Source organism: Cajanus cajan, chromosome 1, assembly GCF_000230855.2.
Source record: "Cajanus cajan strain Asha chromosome 1, NIPB_CcT2T_4, whole genome shotgun sequence".
Classification (NCBI taxonomy): domain Eukaryota; kingdom Viridiplantae; phylum Streptophyta; class Magnoliopsida; order Fabales; family Fabaceae; genus Cajanus; species Cajanus cajan.
In genome coordinates, this window is record NC_138517.1 from 51,310,022 (window position 1) to 51,316,774 (window position 6,753).

The window sequence follows — 6,753 nt, forward strand, 5'->3', positions numbered from 1 at the left end:
ATTTATAGAAGTTTGGAGTGGCCAGAATGGCCCGTTTCAGATCCGGAACGGCCCGTTCTGCGCTCATTCGTCATGTGTAAAAATTCACATCCAGAATGACCTATTCTCAAACTAGAACGGCCCATTCTGGAGTTTCATTTTGACCCATAACGACCATGTTTGAAATGGTCTGTTCCAAAAGTGGGACGACCTATTCTGGGTTCAAATTTTACTCATAACAGCTTGTGTTGGAACGGCCCGTTCAAATCTAGAGTTTATAGGCCATTTTAGTAGTTTGGAACGACCCTTTCAAGTTTGGGAACGCCCAGTTCCAGTCTACTAATTACGTTACAATAATTAATATTATTGAATTATGTTATAATTCAATGAGTTGGTTTTAATAATTATATTAATTATTTTATATGAATATATGTATATATACTACTAGAAAAGGACTAACAAACGTCACCAATTCTACATTAGTTTTAGAAAAAACGATATAGAAACAAAATTTGGTGGCATTTTTGTAATTTTTTGCAAAATTTAAAGCATATTTACATCAGTTTTCATGTCAAACAATGTAAATATTAAGTGTTCTACATCAATTTCATGAGGGACTGACGTAATATTGAAAACATGGTGACAATTTCATAAATAAGCATAAAAATGTAAATACATATATATCAATTCACTTTGTAACTGATGTAGTATTAGATAACTTTACCTTACCTACACGCCATCTCCATAGAACGCCCTCATCCTCTCCAAAGAAATCTTTCCACCAAAGCAAGCACACCCAAGTACGTACTTTTCTTAGACCTTGAAAAGCATCATCATCCAAAGCCCTATGGTAAGCACTCAAATTGTTCTCTTCTACTTTTGAACTTCTGATTTTGCGAGAGCTTTTGAGACATTATTATTTTTCTTTTGGATTCTTACTCTATTTTTTAAACTTTCATTTGCATCCATGCACAAAGAGTTAAGCACCTCAAATTTTTTTGCATTTTGCTTCTCAAATCTCTGATTTACTGAGGGATCGGTTGAGGGTTCGTTTCACTTCACTGTCGTTGCAACATTCTGGTAAAAATCTATATGAATTTAATTTTTTATTTTGTATATGCAGTCTATCGATCCAAATACAGTAAAATCACTACATTACAATGTTTTGTTCAGTAATTAGGGACTATAGTTTCCTTTTTGTCCTTTTGCCCTCTTATCTATTTTAAGCTATGAAATAGGGGAACTTTCTCTGATTCCGCTCATCATTTCCTTTCCATTCCCATCATTACCTGACATAAAAAATAATTATAAAAAAAATTAATATTCTAATGAGGTTGAGAATGAAAGTTAAAAAATGAGGGGAAATTTGATTAGTCAATGGTTAGTAAGCCATTTGCATTCGGATTCAATAGGCTAGTAGTGTCATATCACATTCTTTATGTTGTCCTATACTACTAAATATATTATGTTGTACTTTTTAGCTTCTTTAATACAATTGCATATATGCATTGTTTTCATTTACAATTGTTGGGTGATAGTATTCATTAAAGACATAATATTCTCTTCATGATTTTTAAACTTTAATGCACTAAAATTGTTCAGATAAATTCTTGAAGACTCAAAAAATTTGAGAAGTAGAAGAGGCAACTTGTAGGTGAAGAACAACCAAAATAAATTTACATGACTCCTTACGTCGATCAATAAGTGCAAGTTTTTTGACTACATTTAATTTAGGTAATTTATATATGTATTGTGTAACTAATTTTAGCTTAATGCAAAAATCATTTGCAGCTCTTGGTTCTTTGTCCTATGGACAATGTTGTCGTACGGTTTTGTTCTTTGAATCGTAAGCCCAATGTACAATTCAAAAATTTAATAAAAAAGTAAACTTTAATTTGTAACACATGTATTAGCTTTATGCTCTATTATAAATTTTAATCATGTAACTTATATTCAATTATTTTCTTCAGCGTTATGGTTGTGTATAATGTCATGGGTGGTAGATCTATGGCATAACCAAAGAACCTAGATTGAATTTACCCCATGGTAAGTAGTTTGTAACCTTAATGTGCCTAAAAATGTTTTTTTATTAGCTTAATAAAAAATTACTTATACAACTCAATTTGGTATTGATTTTAGAGTAATCTCCAACAAGGAGGTTATGAATGTGGATACTATGTGATGAATTAGATGTTAAACATAATTGAATGAGAAGTAACAAATGATTGTGTTGAGGTAATATATATATATATATATATATATATATATATATATATTTCTTTTATATGTACGTCATTAAAATTAAACTCTAGTAATATTGATAATTTAATTAACATTATTGATTTTAATGATTATGATGTAACTAATATCATGATATATGTATGTTACAACCTTTTGACGATGTTGCACTATTGCCAAAAACCAAATTGGAAGATATTCGAAGTTAATAGGAAAAATTCTTTTTGGAAAAATTTAGAAATGATCATAATTTTTCATGTAATTAACATGTAAACATTTTAACTTAGATGTGTTGTTTAATTTTCATTAGTTAAACATTTTTTATATTTTAATTATCAATTATATATTGATCTAAGTATGTGTACCAAAATATGGGTTTGGATTAATATGTAAGAGAATTATACATGTTTTCATTAATGGTTAAAACAAAAAGAAACAAAATATGAATGTGGATCAATATGGATGATGTTCTTGTTGACCTGTTTAGTTGTTGTTGATGTTTTTGATCAATTTGTAACTGATTCGGTCCCTGCATTTTGGTTTAGATTTTCTGAGCTAATTGTGATGTTTGGAAGTTACAACAGATTTTGATTTATCATAAGTATGCTTGGTTGTTTTGTTCCTAATATGGTGGTTGTTGGTTGCATTTTATTTTTGGTTTTGTTGCTTGGATCATATTTTAGTTTTAGTTTTTGGTTGATTTGGTGTTGTACTGTTGTAGGTTCAACTTGGACCTTGGCTGATTGGGTGGAGAATTGGCTGACTTGGTGCTGCTTTGTTGTATGTTCATATGTTACTCCTATTTTACTTGCACTAGAGGATTGGATGGAGCATTTTGGCAACATGTTTAATTATATATTTGTTTTGTAACATTGGTAGAAGAAGAAGAAGTATTGGAGCATTTGTTTTGTAGTATTACTTCTAACTTCTTGATATTTTTATATGTAGGATGATATATAGATCTTATATGTTATATAGGGATGATATGATGATTCAAGACATTTAAAGTATTGTTCGAGTATTTTCCTAGAATTATATATTTGTTTATTACAAGTTAAATCATAAAGAACCTAAAAATAAACAAATTATTTTTTTTAAAAAAAATACTAATCTACATCGATTTAGTATTGAATAGATGTAGATGAGGATAAAATTCTACATCAGTTCCCCTAAAATCAATGTAGATGTGAATATTCTACATCGATTCAAAAATTGATGTAGATACTTATACATTTTCTCAGTCACCTTGTTTTACATCGATTTTAGAACCGATGTAGATATCTTTACAGAACTGGTGTAGATAATATGTCATATAGTAGTGATATTATAAGGTTCATAATTAAATATTTTGTTATTATTATTTTGTTAATTGAGGGAAGGGTTTTGATAACTATAGTTAATTGTTTTAATTGAGGGGTTAAAGGGAAGTTGTGTTTTAAAATAGGAAGTTTATTATTAGTTCATTTTACACTTCTTCCTTTTTCAAGTACGTGTAAATACTCTAGACTTGGGAGAATTTCAGTATGAGGGAAATCACCTCAAAGATCCACGTTTGTCTTCTAGCCCTCATTAAGGTAAGAGGAGTGAGTAGTTTCACTCTAGATGTGGAATGTATATTGGATCGTGAGATTGACCCCCAATCCCTTTTCTGTTATCTCTATTTTATTCCTTGTGTGAGGGGTTTTCCCAAAGGCGCCTTTATCTTCTATGTTTCTTCTTGTATGTTCTAATTAATGTCAATTGTATGTATATGATTATAATTTTTGAGTTTAACCTGTAATTGCATGATTTTGGATTGCTTGTTGTTCTTGTAAGAAAACCTTATTTATAAAGCAAAGTGAAGATTAATGTTAATTGCATGAGTATGTGAAATTTAGGTTGGATTTGAGTAATTGATGGTAAATAGACTAGTATCAAGCTTTAATTGTGATTTTTACTGATTGGTTTGGAGTTCTGAGGTTTTGGGTTTGTATTGTGGGACTTTTGCATAGTCTGTAGGTCTCCCACGAACTGATATCTTACTGAGCGTCAAATGGGATGTGTTGAGTTCCATTCAATGTTGTCCCTACGAGTTTTGGTGCTAGGGGTGACCTCAGTCACGTCAGGCGTAGGTGTGATAAAGAGGTTGTAGTCTTCTCCGTGTTGGGTGCAATAATCCTCACGTCGTGCGCAGTACTATTAGAACTAGGTTTGTGATCTTCATAAGAATTGTAGTCTTAGATGTTAGCTTTCAAATACCGTGGAATTGATGGAATAACACTAAGGCCAAGAAGACCAAGAGATGATATATTGAAGGAACCAAGAGGAATGGGTTAGTGTTGAAAAACCAAAGGAGGAGTAAGCCTACTTTTGGGCCTTAGCTCCTAAGTTTTTATAGAATTTATTTTTATTCCTATTTTTGCCCTTGTCTTTAATTTCCTATTTTACCCTTGTATTTTGGGGTATCTTAGTCATAGGATTTATTTTCTTTTGTATTTCTCATTTTACCCTTGTATTATGGGGTGTTTTAGATCATAGATTTTTAATTTTGGGCTAAGGTATTTAATTAGGGAGCTAGACACATTTTTTGGTGGTGTTTGGACCTATTTTTGGACTTAGAAAGGCTTAGGCCCAAGTGGAGGGCAAAGGTTGCATGGTCTTATCATGCACCTAGATGTAGCCTAACTAAACCCAAAGATTCCATCCTTGGCCACCAAGTTGCATCTAGGGTTAATTTGGGTTTCATTTGGTGTGCATTTGGCACCCTAAATGCAACCCTAGATGCCTCCCACTCCTATAAATATCGTAGGCACCACACCTTGTAAATACTTTGGAAATTGAATATAAAGAGAGCATTTTTGCCTTTATATCATCCTTAGTCACCCTTGGCTAAATCCGGCCACCACCCATCCTATCTCCACCTTGAGAGCAAAACCCTAGAAGTGGCCTTCATCTACCTTGAAGTGAGTCAAACCCTAGAGTGCCCTCTCAAACCTTTCATCAAACACTTCACCCACACTCTCCATTTTCATCCATTCCACCTTATTCCTTCTCTAAATCATGCATCACCCTTGGAGGACTTGATCCTTGGAGTAGGCGTCCTCTCCCTTGCTCATCATCTCAAGTTCATGCAAGCTAGGATGCCATCATGTGGTATCTAGAGCCTTGGTTATTCAAGGGTAACACTTTCTTTGTCTCTACATATATTCGGTCATGTCATGTCATCCTTGTTTGTCTTCTAAGTGTGATTAAATGAATCATCATAATTTCCATATTTTGATGATCCATAAATCTCCTTTCTTGTATTGATTAATACCATATCTTCCTTGTGAATCATCTTGGCATTTTAGGCTTTCTTATTTAGGTTCTTCCCTTTTTTTTTAAAAATTTTTGAGTTGCTGAAAATTTTGGACTGCATGATATATTAATGCTTTTTATTTTTTTAATCTATCCGGTTTTTTCATAAGCTTGTCTCTTTGAACTACCTTGAAAGAAATTCCAAGTTTTTTTATGCTTAGCCTTTGAAATGAACAAAAAATGACATGCATGCCACTTGTTTGATGAAATGGCTGTGAGTCCTTGAGGTGCTTTAGAGAGTCAATCATGCATGCTAATTAGTTCTAGCATGTTCTACATTCCTAAAATATCATGATTAATTTCTTTGCACATATTTGCTTTAAAATTTTCGGCCACTTTGTGTAATCCTTGGTGCACTTGATATGCCTATGTTTTGTTTGATGTTTTGAGTATGAAAATAACTTTTATGTGCATATTTTTGCTGCTAGACATTGCACATTAAACCTTAAGAAAACACTCAAAACTTGTCTCATTAAGCCATCATAAGTCACTAAAAAGGATACTCCAAAAATTTGCTAACCAAACCAACAAACACAAGTGTAAAACCCAAGCAAAGGAAAGGTATAAACATTCAAAAAAGAAAAGAAAGAAAAGAGAGTGGCTGGACTTTTGGGACAATAAAACTGCACCTTAGCCAAGTATAAAAAGGAACAAAATCAAAAGAATCAAAGACAAAAGAAAAAGGGAACCTTTGCTAGACTTGTAGAGTTTTGGACCAAATTTTCATACCTTGGCACTTGAATTTATTCTTGGACTTTTGGACAATGCTTATTGACTTTATGAGACATTTAATCAAACACATTAAGTGCATTACTTTCTTTTAAGCCTATTTGATAAATTCTATTCTAGTGCCATTCTAGGACTTATTCTCTTGTGTGCTTACCTTTCTTAATGTGCCTTAATTTTAGTTTTGTGTCTTCTTTCTACTCTTAAGTTTGTCTTATCAATTCCACTTGAGTTTATCCTTTTTAATTGTGCCTTTTTAGTTTTTCTTTCTTGGCCTCTTGTACTCTTGGGTTTTGGTTTCTTTCTTGACCTAGGTGTGGAAAGCTTCTAAACACCACACACTTTCTTGGTGGATTGAGTGGAGGGGCTATCCGATTTGAGTTCAAGGAGCTTTAGAGGATTACACTAAATCAAAGAGTGCAAACACCATTGAAAGGCTAACCTTGGGTGTTCATTGTTAAGGGGTGGAGATTT